The 23,601-nt window shown below is 38.6% G+C and overlaps 1 protein-coding gene across 5 annotated transcripts in view; it reads left to right on the top strand.

The window, feature by feature from the left end:
• Positions 1 to 23,601, top strand: part of LOC115209368 (phospholipid phosphatase-related protein type 1-like) — a 221,064-nt gene that overhangs the window by 115,000 nt on the left and 82,463 nt on the right. For 3 of the 5 annotated variants that reach the window (XR_004998227.1, XR_004998226.1, XM_029777741.2), the window contains exon 1: positions 21,669 to 21,820. The exons of the other annotated variants lie outside the window; for them this stretch is intronic. The gene's annotated coding sequence lies outside the window, so the exon portion shown is untranslated. Of the gene's footprint in view, positions 1 to 21,668; positions 21,821 to 23,601 lie in introns of those variants that run through there. 5 annotated transcript variants of the gene reach the window in all.

The following is a 23,601-nucleotide window of genomic DNA, read 5'->3' as shown; positions in this document are numbered from 1 at the left end:
CTAATTTTAGACATGAAAATAGCATTTAGACTGTACAACAGCATCTAGACCAGAGGTCCTTAATCACAGCTCCCAGGGCCATCAGCCTCCCTCAAGCATCCTTCCAGCAGTCCTCAATAGTCTTCCTTACATATTTATATATATATATATATATATATATATATATATATATATATATATATATATATATATTCTTTTGTTCTTTTACTAGTTTGTCATTTGATAGCAGCCATGCTGGAGCACCGACTTCTAGTCAAAGAAATCAACCCTAGGACTTGTTCTTTGTAAGTTTGGTACTTATTCTTTTGGTCTCTTTTGCCGAACTGCTAAGTTATGGGGACATAAACACACCAACATTGGTTGCCAAGCGATAGTGGCAGGTACAAACACAAGCACATAGATACATACATATATATATATATATGTGTGTATGTATACATACATATATATATATACACACACACACATACGATGGGGTTCTTTCAGTTTCCGTCTACTAAATCCACTCACAAGGATTTGGTTAGCCGGAGGCTATAGTAGAAGACACTTGCCCAAGGTGTCATGCATTGAGACTGATCCTGGAACCATGTGGTTGGAAAGCAAGCTTCTTACCACACAGCCATGCCTGTGCCTATATATATATATATATATATATATATATATATTATATATATATATATATATGACAATTATTCGGTAGCCAAGATAAAACTGGCTACCAAATAATTGTCAAATATTATTTTACAGATAAATTCCTCTATTTACATAATATTGAGGTCTCTTACTTTCTTTTGTTATCTTACCGTTTTTACCAATATTGACCCATATTTTACCTTTTTTTTTTCGGTGTTGCACCCTAAAAGAATCCAGGTTTTGGATCTGGCCTGGATATTAAAATGGTTGAGAACCACTAATCTAAGCACAACATTGATATAGCAACAACAACAACTTTGACACAATGATAACATCTAGATACACCAGTAGCATCTAAATGCATCAACAATGAACAACCAAAGCTATATGCAGCTGTTACACTAACACATCTTCACCACCATCCTCTTCCATTTAGTATCTCTTCTACTAAATGACGTCTGTTTCTCTCTCTCTCTCTCTCTCTATCATTCTTCAGCTTCGCATCACCTGACATAAAGTTATCTCCCTTGATACATTCCACCTCATTTGAGGGGTCTTGCTTGTGAGTTGTTTAGTGACCTCACTGGTGCTGGTGCCACGTAAAAAGCACCCTGTACACTCTGTTAAGTAGCTGGCATTAGAAAGGGCATCCCGCCATAGAAACCATACCAAAGCAGACCTCACAGGTGCTGGTGCCACATAAAAAGCACCCAGTACACTCTGTAAAGTGGTTGGCATTAGGAAGGGCATCCAGCCATAGAAACCATGCCAAAGCAGTTATTGGAATTTGATGCAGTCTTTAAGTTCACCAGCTACTGTCAAACCATCAACCCATGCCAGCATAGAAAACAGACATTTGATGATGATGATGATGTTCAACATTTCATTGGTTACTTGCTACAAATGATTTTGATGATTGGTTAGCTGTCTGGGTTGGCTGGTTGGTTGGTTAGTTAGTGAAGATATGGCTGTGTAGGTTTGCTTTGCAGTGGTGTGGTTTCAGGTTCAATCCCAGCATGCAACATTTTAGATATGGATCTTCTTCTATAGCCTTGGCTCAACCAAAGTCTTAAGAATGAAATTTCATTAACCCTTTCATTACTCTATTTATTTTGAGATGCTCTGTGTTTCTTCCAATTATTTTAAATATAACAAAGAATTTAGTAAAATAACATCGTTATCATTAAGCTAGTGTTAGGAACATAAATTGCGACTAAATTTGGAGGAAGATTTGAATTCAAAACTTATGAAAACAAGACATTTATACTAAAGAGCCAGAGCCGGTTTCAGCCGGGTTGGTAATGAAAGGGTTTATAGAGACTGTATTGAAGTCCATCACTAGGCGCCTTTAGCAGAATCCATTCTATTGTATTAAGTTCCTGGTTTGAAGATATTTTGTCTCCTGTTCACCAATTCCAGAGGCACTCCATCAAGTCAAGACACTGCCTTCTCTCCTGACTAAGAAGAGAGAAAAGAAAGGGCTAAATAAGAAAAATATGAATATTAAATTAAAACATTTTTAGTAGATGGGTGTGGGATGAATGAGGATGTGGTTAAGAAGTTTGCTTCCCAACCATGTGGTCTTGGGTTCAGTTCCCACTACTACATGGCACCTTGGGTATGTGTCTTCCACCATAGCCTCAGGCAGACCAAAGCCTTGTGAGAAGATTTGGTAGGTGGAAACTGAAAGAGGCCTGTTTTGTGTGTGTATTTGTGTATGTGTGTGTATATATACATACGTATGTATGTATGTATATATATATATATATATATGACAATTATTCGGTAGCCAAGATAAAACTGGCTACCAAATAATTGTCAAATATTATTTTACAGATAAATTTCCTCTATTTACATAATATTGAGGTCTCTTACTTTCTTTTGTTATCTTACCGTTTTTACCAATATTGACCCATATTTTACCTTTTTTTTTTTCGGTGTTGCACCCTAAAAGAATCCAGGTTTTGGATCTGGCCTGGATATTAAAATGGTTGAGAACCACTAATCTAAGCACAACATTGATATAGCAACAACAACAACTTTGACACAATGATAACATCTAGATACACCAGTAGCATCTAAATGCATCAACAATGAACAACCAAAGCTATATGCAGCTGTTACACTAACACATCTTCACCACCATCCTCTTCCATTTAGTATCTCTTCTACTAAATGACGTCTGTTTCTCTCTCTCTCTCTCTCTCTCTATCATTCTTCAGCTTCGCATCACCTGACATAAAGTTATCTCCCTTGATACATTCCACCTCATTTGAGGGGTCTTGCCTTGTGAGTTGTTTAGTGACCTCACTGGTGCTGGTGCCACGTAAAAAGCACCCTGTACACTCTGTTAAGTAGCTGGCATTAGAAAGGGCATCCCGCCATAGAAACCATACCAAAGCAGACCTCACAGGTGCTGGTGCCACATAAAAAGCACCCAGTACACTCTGTAAAGTGGTTGGCATTAGGAAGGGCATCCAGCCATAGAAACCATGCCAAAGCAGTTATTGGAATTTGATGCAGTCTTTAAGTTCACCAGCTACTGTCAAACCATCAACCCATGCCAGCATAGAAAACAGACATTTGATGATGATGATGATGTTCAACATTTCATTGGTTACTTGCTACAAATGATTTTGATGATTGGTTAGCTGTCTGGGTTGGCTGGTTGGTTGGTTAGTTAGTGAAGATATGGCTGTGTAGGTTTGCTTTGCAGTGGTGTGGTTTCAGGTTCAATCCCAGCATGCAACATTTTAGATATGGATCTTCTTCTATAGCCTTGGCTCAACCAAAGTCTTAAGAATGAAATTTCATTAACCCTTTCATTACTCTATTTATTTTGAGATGCTCTGTGTTTCTTCCAATTATTTTAAATATAACAAAGAATTAGTAAAATAACATCGTTATCATTAAGCTAGTGTTAGGAACATAAATTGCGACTAAATTTGGAGGAAGATTTGAATTCAAAACTTATGAAAACAAGACATTTATACTAAAGAGCCAGAGCCGGTTTCAGCCGGGTTGGTAATGAAAGGGTTTATAGAGACTGTATTGAAGTCCATCACTAGGCGCCTTTAGCAGAATCCATTCTATTGTATTAAGTTCCTGGTTTTAAGATATTTTGTCTCCTGTTCACCAATTCCAGAGGCACTCCATCAAGTCAAAGACACTGCCTTCTCTCCTGACTAAGAAGAGAGAAAAGAAAGGGCTAAATAAGAAAAATATGAATATTAAATTAAAACATTTTTAGTAGATGGGTGTGGGATGAATGAGGATGTGGTTAAGAAGTTTGCTTCCCAACCATGTGGTCTTGGGTTCAGTTCCCACTACTACATGGCACCTTGGGTATGTGTCTTCCACCATAGCCTCAGGCAGACCAAAGCCTTGTGAGAAGATTTGGTAGGTGGAAACTGAAAGAGGCCTGTTTTGTGTGTGTATTTGTGTATGTGTGTGTATATATACATACGTATGTATGTATGTATGTATATATATATATATGTACATATCAGGGAAACGACTATGTGGACACCCTTATGCTAGAAATAGATCCGCTATGGTCTTACCACTAAGAAATGTTCTCAAGAAAAATTTAGCAAAACAACCAAAATGTAACTGAGCAAGACAAAAGAAAACGTGTGGGTATCCTAGTCTTAACATCATGTGATAGTTGTTAACAAATGTGTGTGTCATACAAACTGTCTTTCATTTACTAATCTTGCATGCAAGACATGGATGGATGGAAGCACTCCGTCGGTTACGACGACGAGGGTTCTGGTTGATCCGATCAACGGAACAGTCTGCTTGTGAAATTAACGTGTAAGTGGCTGAGCACTCCACAGACATGTCTACCCATAACACAGTTCTCGGGGATATTCAACGAGACACAGAGAGTGACAAGGCCGGCCCTTTGAAATACAAGTACAGCAGAAACAGGAAGGAAGAATGAGAGAAATTTGTGGTGAAAGAGTACAGCAGGGATCACCACCATCCCTGCCGAAGCCTCATGGAGCTTTAGGTGTTTTCGCTCAATAAACACTCACAACGCCCGGTCTGGGAATCGAAACCGCGATCCTACGACCGCGAGTCCGCTACCCTAACCACTGGGCCATTGCGCCTCCACATGCAAGACATATCTAGCCTTGGGGTAACAAGATGGACATCCATCTGTAGAAAATCTGTCTCAACAAATTCCGCCTGACCCAGGCAAGCATGGAAAAGTGGACATTAAATGATAATGATGATGTTGATGAAGATAACGATGATAGACTGGTTAAGATTGCTTCTATCCAATCATATTGCTGGCTGGGTTGGGTGGCTGGCTGGCTGAAACTGGTTCTGTCCAGTTATATAATGATAATATGATGTATATCTTAAAGGGCATTATTAAAGTTAAGTTCCTTTTATGCCAACTATAGTGGAGAATTATATATTATATTCATGTCATTGTTTACTTTACATCTGTTTATCTATGCCTGCATGGGTTACATGAATATGTATTCAGCTATTGTTTTTACAGTCATAGGCTGTTCCTATCATTAAACCCCGTTTGTTTGACAACTAATGGATTTTCTATTCCACTTGTCTTTGAAAATGCAGTGCTTCGGAAGGATTTGTTTGCAGAGAATGTCAACAAGTGTAACTGTTTTTCCACTCAGTGCTTTTCATGCCTGGATACACAATGTAAGCATATATGCCACACACACACACGCATTCACACTTCACACTTTCTGTCTACCTGTTTCACTCACAAGGCATAAGTTGAGCCAAGGATAGAGTAGCAGACCCTTATTCAAAGTGCCATGCAAAGAAATAGAACTTGTGACCTGGTGGTTATTATGCAAGCTCGATATCCACACTACCATATCTGCACCTGTTTGTGTGTGTGTGTGTGTGTGTGTGTGTGTGTGTAGGATTTTTTGTATGAACTGAAGAAATAAGAAAAGAAAACTCAAAACATTGCATATAACAATGCCAAGGTGAACTTTACCTTTCATCTTTTCAGAGTAGATGAAATAAGCACCAGTCAAGTATGGGGAGGTGGGTCAGTGTAATTAACGAGCTCCTTCCCGCCAAAATTTAAGACCTTGTGCCTCTAGTATAAAGAACAACCTTTTACTTACAGTTCTATATTTAAGAGATGAGGAATTAGGTACATTATTTACATTAGATGGATATTTGTCCTCATCTTGTTTGTTGTTAACACATTGTTTTTGGCTGATATACCCTCCAGCCTTCATCAGGTGTCTTGGGGAAATTTCAAACCTGGGTTCTCATCCCTAAGGTATTTTTTGATGGTTGAGGTGGTGGCGGCGGCGGCAGCAGCGTCGTCGTCGTTGTTGAGGTCATTGCTTGAAATTGAACTTGGAATCTTGGGGTTAGTAGCCCACTCTCTTAACCACTACACCCACAGCCATATGGCATGGCGGTTAAGAGTGTGGGCTACTAACCCCAAGATTCCAAGTTCGATAATAATAATAACATTGAAAAATACCTTAGGAATGAGAACCCAGGTTCGAAATTTCCCCAAGACACCTGAAGAAGGCTGGAGAGTATGTCAGCCGAAATATTGTATTAGCAACAAACAAGATGAGGACAAATATCCGTCAACTGTAAATAAAGTAAATAATGAACCTTTTACTTGTTTCAGTCATTAGATTGTGGCCGTACTGGGGCATTGCCATGAAGAATTTTAGGTGAACAAATCAAGCCCAGTACTTTTTTTTAAATCCTGGTACTTCTTTTTTAAGCCCAGTATTTTTTTTAAAAACCTGGTACTTTTAAAAATCTGGTACTTCTTTTAATCCCAGTACTTTTTTATACCATTTTTAAAGCCCAGTACATTTTTTTTAAGCTTTGTACTTTTTTAAGCCTGGAGGCAAGTGAAATCAAAATCAAAATCACATTTGATGACTGGCATCTATACTAGCGGGGTGCAAAGAGCACCATGCAAGCATGATCGTTGACAGAGCGGCTAACCGGCTTCCGTGCCAGTGGCATATAAAAGGCACCATTCGAGTGTGATCGATACTAGCATCGCCTTACTGGCAATTGTGCCCATGCTAGTAGGGTGCCAAGAGCACCATCCGAGCGTGATCGTTACCAACGTCGCCTTACTGGCACCTGTGCTGGTGGCATGTGTAAAAAGATTCGAGCGAGGTCATTGCCAGTACCGTCCGACTGGCCCCCGTGCTGGTGGCACGTAAAAAGCACCCACTACACTCTCGGAGGGGTTAGCGTTAGGAAGGGCATCCAGCTGTAGAAACTCCACCAAATCAAAATTGGAGCCTGGTGCAGCCATCTGGTTCGCCAGCCCTCAGTCAAAATCGTCCAACCCATGCTAACATGGAAAGCGGATGTTAAACGATGATGATGATGATGATGACTCTTTTTAAAGCCTAGTACTTATCCTATTGGTCTCGTTTGCTGAACCATTAAATTAGTATCGAAACATAAATGCACTAATGCTTGTTGTCAAGTGATGGCAGGGAGGGTCACACACATACACACACACACACACACACACACACACAACACACACACACACACGTGCAGTCAATGTTACTCTTCATTTTCCACCTTTAAACAATTGAAAGATGCTGTGTGCTTCAGTGTTCCTTATCATCATCATTGTTATTCTTATTATCATCCATCAACATCATTAGCACTAATATTATTCTCATTATCATCAGTATGATCTTCGTTGTCACTTTTATTATCTTCCTCGTTATCACCAACATCATCATTATCGCCATCATCACCTCCACCATTAATATAATTAACATTTCGAAGAAAGTGAAACTACATTCAACCGAGCCAACCCACTAATGAGGAGAGGGAGGAGCTGTCTTAGTATGATGCCTGAAGACATTTTGGTAATCAATCATATCATAAGATATAAACGACTTAAATTATTGATCAGATTGATTTAACCCTTTAGCCTTTAAACCATGTCCAGTCTAAATATTCTATCTGTTTTATGTTCAAACTGACCAAATCCAGCCTCTTACACCCACCCTATAATGTCGGTCTCATAGTAATATCATTCACATCATTAAAACCTTGAAGCTACAAGATAAAGCATGGTTAATTTAAAATTGTGAATAAATTAGCTCTGCATTTGGTAGAATAATCTAAATGTGAAAGGGTTAAAAACACATATGGAGCTTGCTGGTAGTGTTGTTTTTGTTGTTGTTATTGCCGTCAGCTTTGTTATGTATTTTTTTTTTAATTTTTAGGCCCAAATCTGCCCTGAGAAACGAACCTATGAGTAAATCCTGCCAGGGTCAACTTTGCCTTTGAGTATTTGGGGGTCTATAAAAGGAGGATCAGTCCAGGGTGGTGTGTTGGTAGGATTGTAAAAATGTCAGACCAGGTGCCTTGCTGTGTTTGCATTCAGATTTCAAATCCTGTCATAGCTTCCTACATGGGTGGCAGACTTAATCCATCACCTGACACCTTGGTGAAGGTTTTCTCTTGCAATCGTGGTTGGGCTAATTCAGTAGTTCTCAACAAGGGTACTCTTGTACTTGTTTCAGTCATTTGACTGCGGCCACCTTAAGTGGAGCAAATTGACCCAGGACTTATTCATTGTAAGCCTAGTAATTATTCTATTGTCCATGCTGGCATGGTTTGGATGGATTGACAGGGCTGATAAGCTGGAAGGCTGCACCAAACTCCAGTCTGATTTGGCATAGTTTTCTAAAGCTGGATGCCCTTCCTAACGCCAACCCCTCCAACAGTGTAGTGGGTGCTTTTACATGCCACCGGCATGGGTGCCATTTGTGTGACACCAGTATCTGCCACGACTGCGATTTTGCTTGGTTTCATGGGTCTTCTTCTCAAGCACGATATAATGCCAAAGGTCTCAGTCATTGCCTCTGTGAGGCCCAAGGGCCCCTGAAAAGTTTTTACTTTAGGTTGTGGTATTTATTGCAAGGAACAGCTAGGTTTCTTTTTTAACATTTGACATAGTTCAACCCACACAAGTGAATGTGTGAAAAACAAAATAGGAATTTTGAAAGAAGTTTCTATAAAACTAATTTTTAAACATTGAATAGCTATAGGGTCCACCAGAATAAAATACTAATCAAAGGGGTCCATTGATTAAAAAAAAAAGTGGTTGAGAACCCCTGATCTAGAGTATGTTTCTTTTTAAGACTGTAATGAGTGGTGTGAAATTTTGGTTACTATTTTAAAGAAATCTAGTAGGTTGAATAACTACATTCAGGCTTGCTTGTTGATTCTTAAGACACTTAGTCTGTGCTCTACAAATGTTACTGACTACCCCTTCCCTCAACAAATTTGTTCCAGTTCTCTATGTTCTGAGTTCAAATCCCGCAGAGGTTAGCTTTGGTTTTTTTGCTTTCAGGGTCCATAAAATAAAATGCCAGTCAAGTACTAGAGTTGATGGTATCAAGTTACACTTTCCCTCAAAACTGGCAGCCTGTGTCAGAATTATAAAGCATCATTACATATTAGCGAATGTAGGACTACCCTATCTAAAGTATCCTTCCTTGGGGATATTTTAGAGATGACTGCAACCTTAAAACTGGAAGGACACTTAAGATAAGGTAGTCCTAGATGCACTAATGTATAATAATGGTCCCTTATTTATGGACAAGGCTAGCAATTTTTGAGGGAAGTTGTCAGGCGATTCCATTGACCCTAGAACTTGACTGGTGCGTTATTTTATTTCAAGGACACCGAAAAAAATGAAAGCAAATTTGACCTTGGGGAGATTTGAAAGCATAATGTAAAAAGCTGGGACTGATATGAACAAGATTTTGGCTGCTATCTTTAGCATATAGTAGGTCAAAGGACCACAAACAGGTTTGCTTGTTGATTCTTAAGACATCTAGTTCGGTGCTCTACTGATGCTACCACCTCCCCCCCATCCTTCAAAAATTCTTCATAAAAGCTAAAGCAATCAATGCAAAAGCTTTCAGTTTGGAAGAAAACATATCAGAACAAAATATCAGGAAAACAAAAAAAAGTATAAAAAAAAATCTTAATTTGAAGAATCTGTTTGAATATTGATGTTTTATTTTTGCAATTCTTGTAGAATATAAATCCATTTCTCCCTAAAGAGGAATTACCATGGTTTTTGTTTTATTTTCGTTGTATTTTTGTTCTTTTTATGTGGCACCATTATAGGATAACGGCCGTTCTTAAGAAGCAGATATGTGTCTCAGTGCCAGAGATTCTGAGATTCTGTTCTATTTTCAACTCAGCTGAACTTTTCCATTCATGGGAACAGACAATAAATAAATAAAATAAAATAAAATAAATAAGTAAATGTGTGGGGAAGAGAGAAAGATGCCGATAGACAAATAAGTAGAGAGAGATAGAGACAGACAGATAGAGAGATAGATAGAGAGAGAGAGAGATAGATAGACAGATAGATAGATAGACACAGATAGATAGAGACACAGATAGAGAGACAGACAGACAGATAGATAGATAGATAGATAGATGGATGGATAGTGATAGACTATAAGATAAAGTGGCTGACAAATATGAGGACATAAGATGAATAAAGGTAGAGAAAAATAGAAAGCCAAGTAGAGGGGCAAAAAAGAAAGAGAGACACATGAGGGCAGAAAGGAAAGAAAGCAAAATAACAAAGATAGACAGATAGTGTGTGTGGGGGGGGGAGGAAAACATATAGGGGGGAAAAAAACACAAAAAAAAACGAAAACGATAAAACAAGAAGGGGGATGGGTAGGAGGAGGAGGAAAGGCCATTTTCGTTCAGCATTTAAAAAAAGATCCTTAATAAAACTGTAAAAGCAACATCAAACAGTTCTTACTTGACTCCTGACACAGATGCAGGACTCTTGACAGCTGTTCTTCTCTGCTGACATCCCCTCCTTGCACCATCACCACCACCACCACCACCCTCTCTCCCCACTCATACATCTATACATACATTCATGCACACACACACACACACACACACACACACGTACATTCAAGCACACGCACACACACACACATATACATGCACGTAGACACACACACCTCTACTTCCAAGTACCCATCGACCCACCCACCCACCCATCTATCGTTTCACCATCTGCTTTCTATAAACATTTTCTACATAAATGGTTTACTTATCATCAGCATTACCATTATTTCTTGGCCAGACATCTCATTCAATGAATGCGAGATATTCTTTTTTGCCTTTGTAAATTTTTGTTTTTTCTGTATTACATACATAGACGTGCACGCACGCACACACACACACACACACACACACATGCATATTATTCTTATTTTTATTAACATCATTATTAGTCTCTCTCTCTCTCCGTACACACACACACACACAATAATTTAAGTCATATGAATGAATATACTCTATTACATGTATTGAATACTTTTTTTCTCATTTGTTTTCCAACTGAATATTTATTTATGAATGCATGCATATAATGTGTCTGTCTGTCTGTCTGTCTGTATGTATGTATGTATGTATGTATGTATGTAGACATGCATGCTATTATTAAGTTTATTTCTAGATTCCTTTCCAATGGGGAAAAGGGCCAGTTTCCAGTCTAGCTCCAATACCTCTTCGTTGGAATTTCAACAACATCAACAAGACAGTTGTGTATGTGTGTTTATGTATGGATGTATGTATGCATTTATACTCTTTTACTCTTTTACTTGTTTCAGTCATTTGACTGTGGCCATGCTGGAACACCGCCTTTTAGTCGAAGACATCGACCCCAGGACTTATTCTTTGTAAGCCTAGTACTTATTTTATCGGTCTCTTTTGCTGAACCGCTAAGTTACGGGGAAATAAACACACCAGCATCGGTTGTCAAGTGATGTTGGGAGACAAACACAGACACACAAACATATACACACACATACATATATATACATATATACAACGGGCTTCTTTCAGTTTCCGTCTACCAAATCCACTCACAAGGCTTTGGTCACCCCAAGGCTATAGTAGCAGACACTTGCCCAAGGTGCCACACAGTGGGACTGAACCCAGAACCATGTGGTTGGTAAGCAAGCTACTTACCATGTTTTCTTTTTCTATTTTTAATTTAGAGCTAATTTTTGAACAGCCACTTGCTTATTAGCAAGACTGTGAATGAAAGTATCTTGTTTCATTCATCCTCCTTTAAATTTTAAAGTCTCGCAGATTTTTATTGTTCAAGATATCACAATCATTTGTTATGTATGTATGTAAGGCAGCAAGCTGGCAGAAACGTTAGCACGTCGGGCGAAATGCATAGCCATATTTCGTCTGGCGTTATGTTCTGAGTTCAAATTCCGCCGAGGTCGACTTTGCCTTTCATCCTTTCGGGGTCAATTAAATTTAGTACCAGTTACACACTGGGGTCAATGTAATCGACTTAATTCATTTGTCTGTCCTTGTTTGTCCCCTCTATATTTAGCCCCTTGTGGGTAATAAAGAAACATATATATATACAGATAGATAGACAGACAGACAGATAGTCCATAAGCTTTTACAACAAAATCTTATGTGGATCCACCCCCTTCCCCCAAGAATCATATGGGCTTTTGAGAATCCATATAGAATGATTTGGTTGAGAACCACTAATCCAATCTTAAGACGTCCTTACAATACAATTAGTTACCAAAGATTGTATTAGCCTAGACTTGTTACTCTTTGTAATGTTATCGCTGTTCCAAATCTTATTCATCTTTCTCAGTCGTGCTGTTGCTATTTCAGTTTGTCTCTTTGTCTCTATGCTGCATATTATATTTTCATTGATTAAAGACTCCAAGTAGATGAATGTGACTGGGAGATTCCAATTGAAAGTCTTTGATTTAGTCTATATTACCAAGTAACTCTTTGTTTGTTTGTCTGTCTACCTTTCTATCTACATGTGTATCTATATACCTGTCTGTCTGTCTATCTATCTATCTATCTATCTATCTACACACATATGTATATATATATATATATAACAATAATAATAAAGGGTAAAATTAATTAATTAACTAGTAATTAATAATTCCACCAAGTAGAATTCGGCATGAAAAACAATATTTTATAATTGCGAGTATAATTATAATTAGGGTTCGGCAAAGATTTGCTTTACCACATACCGAAGTTTAGAAATAGCAGCCAAAGAACCTTAGCTATTTCTTCTACTATAAGAAGAGACTCCCGGACAAAACAAAAGAAATAACAAAGGTTCTTTGGCTGCTATTTCTAAACTTCAGTATGTGGTAAAGCAAATCTTTGCTGAAGCCTAATTATAATTATACTCGTAATTATAAAATATTATATATATATATATATATATATATATATATCTTTTATCGTTTACTTGTTTCAATCATTAGACTGTGGCCATTTTGGGGCACCACCTTAGATTTTTAGTCAAATGAATCAACTCCAGTACTTATTTTTTAAGCCTTGTTCTTATTCTATCAGTTTTTTTTGCCAAACTGCTAAGTTATGGGGATGCAAACACACCAACACCGGTTGTCAAGCGATGGTAAGAGACAAATACAGACACAATGACACACACACACATAGATACATAAATATATGATGGGCTTCTTTCAGTTTCCATCTACCAAATCCACTTGCAAAGCTTTTATAAAAGTCATTTAATGGAAAAAATATAAAACAATCTATAAACATACTTTTGTGCTGCTTCCACTTTACTTTTTAACTATGAGTCCATATGATTCTTGTGGGGGGAATTCCACATAAGATTTTGTTGTTAAAGCTTATGGACTATCTGTCTGTCTGTCTGTCTATCTATCTGTATGTATATAGATGTTTGTTCCTTCTCGAGCCATGCCTGACTCATAAGGACCAGTTTCCCGGTTTCCTTGGAGTATAGGTTCCCCACCTGGATGGGATGCCGGTCCATCACAGGTGAGCTGCAAGATGTGTGGAGCTAGAAGACACTTGCCCAAGGTGCCATGCAGTGGGACTGAACTCTGAACCATGTGGCTGGGAAGCAAGCTTCTTACCACACAGCCAAGCCTGTGACTATACATATGTCTTTCTTTCTTCACTTCTTAGTATGTGATGGTATGTATTTTATGTAGGGGTCAATTCGTTCGAGTAAAAATTCTTCAAGATGGTGGTGCCCCAGCATAACCACAGGCTAATGTCTGAAACAAGTAAAAGGATAAAAGAAAAGACTGTATATAAAAGAAGAACTCTTAGAACCACCCTTAGGGTGGCTCTACATTTTGTATTGAATCGGGTACCTATATATGTAAATATACACTTGTCTGTGTACTTATATTTGGATAGGTGTGTACATGTGTATGTACATACTTGCAGTACACAACCAGCAAATGACAACTGAATATTGCAAGACTGGTTCCTGGTTTCTCCTGATATCCTACACATCGAAATACCTAGATTCTACAAACCCTGCAACTGAATATATCATCATCGTTTAACATCCGCTTTCCATGCTTGCATGGGTTGGATGATTTGACTGAGGACTGGCGAACCAGATGGCTGCACCAGGCTCCAATCTTGATCTGGCAGAGTTTCTACAGCTGGATGCCCTTCCTAATGCCAACCACTCCGAGAGTGTAGTGGGTGCTTTTATGTGCCACTGGCATGAGGGACAGTCATGCAATACTGGCAATAGCCATGCTCAAATGGTGTTTTTTTACCATTTGAGTGTGACCGTTGCCAGTACCGCCTGACTGGCCATGATTATTATTATTATTATTATTATTATTATTATTATTATTATATTATTATTATTAAGGCAGTGAGCTGGCAGAACCATTAGCATGCCGGACAAAATGCTAAGTAGTATTTTGCTCATCGCTACATTCTGAGTTCAAATTCTGAGGTCGACTTTGCTTTCATCTTTTCAGGGTCAATAAATTAAGTACCAGTTGAACACTGGGGTCGATGTAAACGACTTAACCCCTACCCCCAAATTTCAGGCCTTGTACCTATAGCAGAAAAGATTATTATATATATATATATATATATATATATATATATATATTAGTATTGTCCCTTTGATCCTCGGTCGAAAGTTTGCTTATTATTATTATTATTATTATTATTATTACTACTATTTTCAGCTTCGCCTCGTATTGCATATTATTTCTCCATACAGGGGTTTTTTTTTCAATGGCGGCCCATTTTCGCGGGGTTCCACTATTCCCTTCTCTCTCTCCCTCTTTTACGTTGTCTGCCATCCCCCCCTCTTCCTTTCCCCCCTTCCATTGCTAAGAGCATTTTTAAGCCAGCCCGTCAGTTCAACCTTCGCATATTCCCGGTGCACCCGCCCTTGCCCACCCCCACCCCCAATACTGGATATCTCTATATTTTTGCTCCATCTATACCGGATGTCGCTTCTCCCACCACCATTATAGGTGTCTACTCTTGGAACCCCCCTCTTCAATACGCTTATGGAAGACTCCGCCGGTTACGACGACGAGGGTCCCAGCTGATACGATCAACGGAACAGCTTGCTCGTGAAATTAACGTGCAAATGGCTGAGCATTCCACAGACACGTGTACCCTTAACGTAGTTCTCGGGGATAATCAGCGTGACACAGAGAGTGACAAGGCTGACCCTTTGAAATACAAGTACAACTCATTTTTGCCAGCTGAGTGGACTGGAGCAACGTGAAATAAAGTGTCTTGCTCAAGGACACAACGCGTCGCCGGGAATCGAACTCACAACCTTACGATCATGAGCCGAATGCCCTAACCACTAAGCCACGCGCCCTCACCTTCAATACGCTATTTCACCATGCATTACCCCTCTCTTGATATCCTACGTTCTACTTGCCTAGAACCTGTCATCATTTCTCTGAACCACCCCTCCCCACTGGTGCTCCCCTATATATTTCTGCACCCCCCCCACATAAAAAGCACCATCCGAACGTGGCCGATGCCAGACCCCTCTGGCACCTGTGCAGGTGGCACGTAAAAAACACCCACTACACTCGCGGAGTGGTTGGCGTTAGGAAGGGCATCCAGCTGTAGAAACACTGCCAGACTAGACTGGAGCCTGGGGCAGTCCCTAGCTCCCCAGACCCCGGTCGAAACCGTCCAACCCGTGCTAGCGCGGAAAACGGATGTTAAACGATGATGATGATGATGATGATATATATATATATATATATGGTGTAACATATATTTGCCAACTAATTGTGGTGTCCTATACAGGACAGTGCTACTGATGTTTATAGCCCCAAGAAGACATCTCCTCCAGCTGTCTAATGACACACATTCTGTGACCGATTAGTATTTGCGAGGGGAGGTCATCGCTCCCATCTCTAGCTTTACGTGATACACACAGACTCGAGTTTCTGGGTGGCTACCTGTCCTCAGTGTGTGATATATATATGTGTGTGTGTGTGTGTGTGTGATATATATATATGTGATATATATATGTGTGTGTGTATGTATATACAGTAACCCCTTGAGTATCATAGGTGTTACACTCCAAAACACCCCATGATAGGTGAAAACCCACGAAGTAGAAACAGTACTGTACTGTATATTTTTAAAAACTTATTTTCATAATTTGTATACATTTATTTTATTATAAATGCAAAACGACACCACAGATGAATCGGTGTAAGCTTAAATAATAAACTGTGATCGGTGAACCACGATATGGCAAGGGATTACTGCATAGTTAAAAAGTAAAGGTGGAAGGAGCACGAAAGTATGTTTATAGATTGTTTTATATTTTTTCCATTAAATGACTTTTGTAAAATATTACTAGATTCGATGCGTTCTTAACTGCACACAGAATATGATAACGAACTGTTTTTAATTTCTAATTTATTTCTTATTTCCTAATTCTTTTTTACTTCCTAATTTTGACTTTGAATTTTTGATATTTGATAAGATGGACATGTACATTGAACCTGGTAATATTTTATAAAAGCCACTCAATGTAACAAATATAAAAGGAATCTTTAAACATATTTTCGTGTTGTTTCTATTTTTACTATTTAACTTATAACCTTTGATTTGTATTGCTTTGTAAACCCTTTCCAGCTTTATATACACAGTGGAAACAGTGTCTTCAGAGTTAGACAGGCATAAAACCTTTTAAAACGGTTCAAGTATACAGGAGGAGGGAACTAACTTTGGCACAGATTTTCTGAGTGATGTCTGGGACTTCATTCTTGTAATTAGTCACCTTTAATGTCTATGTATACGCGCACACGCACACACACACACACAAATAAATAGATATAGATTGTGGCATGTGAAGTAATGAAGGGCCTTGGAAAAGGAAGAGATATGAATGTTATCACAAGATTTATATGAGATATCATGTTGACATCAATATAAACACCATTATCATCCACATCATCACCACTACCATTACATTCATCATCATCATCATCATCATCATCACTTTAAATATCCTCCCAGAACCCATTATCCTCATTATTATCACCACTTTAGCTATCATTATCACAATAATTATTAACTTCTCTTACCATCACCTTCACCAAAACCATCAAATCATCATAGATTTTTTTTCTTTTTTCTTTTTTTTTTTTTTCAATGCCATCCTGGTTTAAACAGGAGTGTGTTGCTTTGAAATTACCATTTTTGGAATTCCTTCCCGATTTATTGATATTAATTAAATTCCATTCTTCACAGAGAAACAAAATTGTTTTCAATCTTTCAATGCCATTTATCAAATGGATTATAAAAATGTCAACATTTTAAGTTCTTTTCATATTTAAAATGATGCAGCTATAGCTTTTAGTTAAGAAGTTTGCTTCATAACCACCTAGCCCTCGGTTCAATCTCATGGTGCAGCAGTTTGGTCAAGTGTGGAGGAGCATGGCTTAGTGGTTAGGGTGTTGGACTCATGATCATAAGATTGTTGTTTCAATTCCTGGACCAGGCAATGCATTGTGTTCTTGTGCTCATTACACATTCTTCCAATCCATTCAGCAGTCTAAAAATGAGTAATTCTGTGATGGACAAGCATCCCATCCAGGAAATATATATATATATATATTCTTTTACTCTTTTACTTGTTTCAGTCATATGACTATGGCCATGCTGGAGCACCACCTTTAGTCGAGCAAATCGACCCCAGGACTCATTCTTTGGAAGCCTAGTACTTATTTCAATCAGTCACTTTTGCCAAACTGCTAAGTTACAGGGACATAAACACACCACCATCAGTTGCCAAGCAATGTTGGTGGGACAAACACAGAGACACAAACATATACACACGCATACATATATACAAGGGGCTTCTTTCAGTTTCCATCTACCAAATCCACTCACAAGGCTTTGGTCGGCCTGATGCTATAGTAGAAGACACTTGCCCAAGGTGCCACACAGGTCATGCACTATTTATCTTGATATGATATCACCATGTCATGTACATATGGTTGTGATGCATGTGCCTGATGTACCTTTATCAGACAGGTAGTCACGATGGGTTTACTGGGCTTCGTATATTTTACCCCAGTGTCACTTTGCTAGCATGCACTGCCCTCTCACTCAATAATAATAATAATAATAATTATTATTATTACTATTATTGTTATTATTATTATTACTATTATTATTATTATTAAGGTAGTGAGCAGGCAGAATTGTTAGCATGCCGGGAAAAATGTTTAGCGACATTTTGTCTGTCTTTATGTTCTGAGTTCAAATTTTGCCGAGGGCAACTTTTCCTTTCATTCTTTCAGTGTTGATAAATCAAGTACCAGTGAAATACTGGGATCAATGAAATTGAGTGTCCCCTTCTCCAAATTTCAGGCCCTGTGCCTACAATAGAAAGGATTATTATTATTGAGGTGACAAGCTGGCAGAACTGTTAACATACTGGACGAAATGCTTAGCAGTATTTTGCCTGTCATGTTCTGAGTTCAAGTTCCGCCAAGGTTGACTTTGCCTTTCAGCCTTTTGGGGTCTTTAAATTACCAGTGAAACACTGGGGTTGATATAATCAACATGTCCCCTCCCCAAAAAATTTAATGCCTTGGTTTATTATCATTGTTGCTCTTGGTGTAAAGGTGTTAAGTTAGAAGAATTGTTGGTGTATTATATAAAATTCTTAGTAATTCCTCTGATTTTCAACTTTCTGAATTCAAATTCCTCCAGGGTCAATCTTGTCTTTTATCTTTTCATGGTTAATAAGTACCATTTGAGCACTACTGAGGACAATGTAAGTGATTATGTCCCTCTTCTAGAATTGCTGGTCTTTGTGTCAAAATTTGAATCCATAATTAGTAGTCAACAAGTTAGGGTAATGGAATGGCAGAAGCATTATAACATAAGAAAAAACTGCTTTGGAGCATTTGGTTCAACTCTTTACATACTGAGTTCAAATCATGTCAGGATCAGCTTTGCTTTTCATCTCTCCAGAGTCAATGAAATCTAGTAGTCATCAATTACCAGAGTTGTTTTCATCATATGACCTCTTCAAAACTGCTGGCCTTGTACATAAATTAGAAGCAATTATTGGTCAACTAGTTGACTAATTTAATCAATTAGCTAATCATTTGAATTGTCTTGAGGTTTTTTTTTCTTGTTGTTATATACCACCTTATCAAGGACCTCCTCTCATTACTACAAGTCTATCACTCCATACTTAAACTGGATCTACTGAGTTTTGTCATTGTATGTATACTTAGGCTTGACCCATTTTCCCTGTTCCTCTGTGTGTGTGTGTATGCAAGTTTGTGTGTATATGAGTATTTGTATGCACATGTGTGTGTGTGACAAACAGCTTCTGCTTTACTATGTAAGCTTGGATAAAAAGAGTCCTACAGTGCCTTGTAGCTCATGATGGTCCTGCCTCACAATGCACAACAAGGAAAAAGTAATTAGATAGACAGACTGACACACAGCCAAAAAAGATGAATGTAACCTGAGCAACACTTTTTATAAAAGATTAGCGTTTGACCATGCATGTAAGTTTCTCTTCTCTGTACCACCAGAATTATCCAAGACAAACACTTTCCTGAAAAGCTGATGCGGCTTGGCATCAGTGTCATTGCAGGAATTGCTGTCAGAAAACAAAGAACCATGAAGCATCATGTCCTTGCCAACTGGTTTTTTGGGGGGTGGGGGGGTTTGTGACCTATCCCCTACCAACACCCACCAGATAAAATAAAGGATGGAAGACTAAGTTTACCTTGGCAATATTCGAAATCAGAATGCAGAGAGATAGAACAAGTACCGCAAAACAGAAGACTCTTGTCATTTGGGTTTATATACAAACATATATACCCGACAAATGAAGTGAGTTCATGGCTCGCAGGATGGCCTGCTGTGCTAACCTTGGATCGTAGAGTGACCCATTGTGCTTGAGGAGACCTATTGAGTCAAGTACGTAAACACCAACATCAAAATAAAAATCAAATGGAAATAGTAGTTATGATACCCGTACCGGTGGCACGTTAAAAGCACCATCCGAACGTTGCTGATGCCAGCACCGTCTGACTGGCGTCTGTGTCGGTGACACATAAAAAGCACCAACCAATTGTGGCTGTTTGCCAGCCTCCTCCAGCCCCTGTGCCGGTGGCATGTAAAAAGCACCCACTACACTCACAGAGTGGTTGGTGTTAGGAAGGGCATCCAGCCATAGAAACACTGCTAGATCAGATTGAAGCCTGGCTTCCCAGACCCTGGTCAAACCGTCCAACTCATGCTAGCATGGAAAACGGACGTTAAACGATGATGATGATGATTATGATGATGATGATGATATATGTAATGCATGTGTGTGTGTAGTGTACGTATATGTGTATGTAGTGTATGTATGTATGTATGTATGCAATGTGTTGACAGGTCTCTGATTATTAAGCAATGTGCTAAACCCTTATAGTATGTAAGTTTGTAGCTGCAATCCCCTGGAGGCATTAGATTTGATGTGTACATAAATGGATTGGTGACTTATTTCTCTGGGATTGGTCAAGTGATGTAAACACCTTAATAATTTCCAACCCCCAACAAGAAGAAGACAGAAATCAATTTAGGCAGTTCGTAATATTTCAAGCTATGGAGAATTTGACATATTTGTATTTTGACCATGTACATTTGCACGTAAAAAGCACCAACCATTCGTGGCAGTTGCCAGCCTACCCTGACACCTGTGCCGGTGGCACCTAAAAATCACCATCCATACGTGGCCAATGCCAGCGCCACCTTGACTGGCTTCCGTGCCAGTAGTACGTAAAAAGCACCAACCAATCGTGGCCGTTGCCATGCTACCCTGGCACCTGTGTCGGTGGCACGTAAAAAGCACCCACTACACTCACAGAGTGGTTGGCGTTAGGAAGGGCATCCAGCTGTAGAAATACTGCCAGATCAGACTGGAGCCTGGTGCAGCCACCTGGCTTCCCAGACCCCGGTCGAACTGTCCAACCCAGCATGGAAAACGGACGTTAAACAATGATGATGATATATATATCTTTTAAATTTGTTTGCCGGAAATGTTTTGAAATAAGCAAATAAAACTCCGATTTCATTATGCCAGCCACAGTCTAATGATGTTGATCAGTGAACCAGTTTTTGGGGGTTGCATCGAGTTGTAATATATAATGCCATGGCATGAGTCGAAATGATGGTCATTGGTTTGGTAAACCAGATACCAGTGGTTGTTTTGGTAAACCAGAATTTCGTGGTGTATATGAAAATGACAAATACTTGGGAAGTGACTGGATTGATGGTCAACTCAGTTTTTATAACACACCACTTCTGCATCAAGACAGCTGACATTCTCCTAAATATAGTCTCTTTGTTGACATCATCTACTAGGAATTTCCTACCATATTCCTGATATATATATTTATATATATTTTCCTCTGCCACTCTCTTATAGAGTAGTAGTTGTAGTAGTAGTAGTAGTAGTAGCAGTAACGAATCCATTGTTCTTCCAACATGTTACATATCTCTCTTAGTTACAACCAACCAACAAACAGGAAAAGCCAACTTCCTTTGTCTTGACGTAATACTTAAATAAGAGATTCAGCAAGTATTGAGGTCAATATAAGGGGGCAAGCCTGTATTTATTTATTTATTTATTTATTATTATTATTTCAAAGACAACACACTTGTCATTTATATCCAACATCCGAACATATAAACATATAATTTTTGTGCGTTTCCAAAGGATTTTATATTGCCTTTTCCAATGGCCAATGGATAAATTTTTCTGTTTTCTGTGGACCTATTATTTTCTATTGAGATTCTGGTAAGGTTGTTAAAAATTTCCATTCCATCTGTATTTTTGTTTTTCTTCCCAGTTCAATTTTCAGTTCAATTTGTCTGTTTGGTTATCACCTTACAGTATTTGATGGCATAAAAAAAAAATCATACAGGCATAACAGACACGCTAATTTCAGCCGCATGTATTCAAGGAAAAAAAACATTTTAGTGCATTAGTGCATGTAATACCTAAAGTAATCCAGCAATATATTGAAAAACATTACAAAAGAATCTTAGCCATAACAGAAAGCATTACTATGTATAAAAAGGCAGCAGTGCAAATGAACATAAAACAAAGGATCACAAGAGTGAAAATATCCTACATTGATTACAGCATCAGGTGGGGAAAAAACTAGCTTAGGGAAAGCCCGGCTTCAAATATAAGACCCTGGGTGGGGTTTTTTTTTTTCCTTTGAGACTTTTTTTTTAAAAAGTGCATTTTATATGCCATCAAATATGATACAAATACAATGAATTGTTTTCATATTTTGCTTGTATTTTAAAGGGGTTTTTTTCTCCAGTTTGATTCAATCTGTAATTGTACACTAAAATGCATTTCCATTTTCCTTGTGCTCCAAGGTGGCATTTTTTTTTTTTTGTGCTTTTTCTTTTTCATTAGTTTGATACAATTCAGTTAGAGCATCAGTCTCGCAATGAAGGTGCATGGCTCAGTGGTTAAAGCGATGGACTCGCAATCATGAGGTAGTGAGTTTGATTTCTGGACTGAGCTGTGTGTTGTGTTCTTAAGCAAGACACTTTATTTCACGTTGCTCCAATTCACTCAGCAATCAAAAGGAGTTGCGACATCACTGATGCCAAGCTGTATCGGCCCCTTTGCCTTTCCCTGGGATAACATCGGTGGCGTGGAGAGGAGAGGCTGGTATGTATGGGCGACTGTTGGTCTTCTATAAACAACCTTACCTGCACTTGTGCCTCAGAGGGGAACTTTCTAGGTGTAATCCCATGGTGATTCATGACTGAAGGGGGTCCTTTCAGTCAGATCTTATACAAGTACACTGAAAATGTTGACATTTTGCCCCCGGGTTTTAAGCTTCATTTTTTTTTTATACAACTAATTGACAACTGCATCTTCACTTAAGGAAGCATAAAGACATAAAGCTGTGGGTTTGAGAAGCCTGCTTTGCAACCACGTTGCTTTAGGTTCAGTCCCATTACACAGCACCTTGGGCAAGCATTTTCTACTATAGCCCTGGGCTGACCAAAGCCTTGTGAGTGAATTTGGCAGATGGACACTGTGAAACCCATCATGTATGTGTGTGTGTGTGTGTGTGTGTGTGTGTGTGTGTGTGTGCACGTGTCTTTGTATTTGTTCCTTCCACCACTTGACAACTGGTCTTGGTTTGTTTACATCCCCATAAGATAGCATTTTGGCAAAGGAAACTGAAAGAGTAAGTATTGAGGTTGATTTGTTCAACTAAGCCCTTTGTGGTGGTGCCTCAGCATGGCCACAGTCCAATGATTGAAACAAGTAAAAGATAAAAGTTAAAACAAAAACTACTGGGTAGTAACAATACCTAATATGTATGAGCCAAAGCAGGAGCTTATATGTAACCACTCACTTTGCTAGAAATAGCAATCAAATCTCCTCAAATCACACAGCTTACAATCTTTAGAAAAAGACAAGATGGTCATGACTGGACCATCACAGCTAACCTAGGGTTAAATATCTAATTATAATATATTAAGTTATGATATTAAGGATCTCTAACATTGTCACATGTATGGTATTACAATTACGTAGTATTC

Source organism: Octopus sinensis, linkage group LG3, assembly GCF_006345805.1.
Source record: "Octopus sinensis linkage group LG3, ASM634580v1, whole genome shotgun sequence".
Classification (NCBI taxonomy): domain Eukaryota; kingdom Metazoa; phylum Mollusca; class Cephalopoda; order Octopoda; family Octopodidae; genus Octopus; species Octopus sinensis.
The sequence above is the reverse complement of the archived record's forward strand: the minus strand, read 5'-3'. Positions and strand labels throughout refer to the sequence as shown.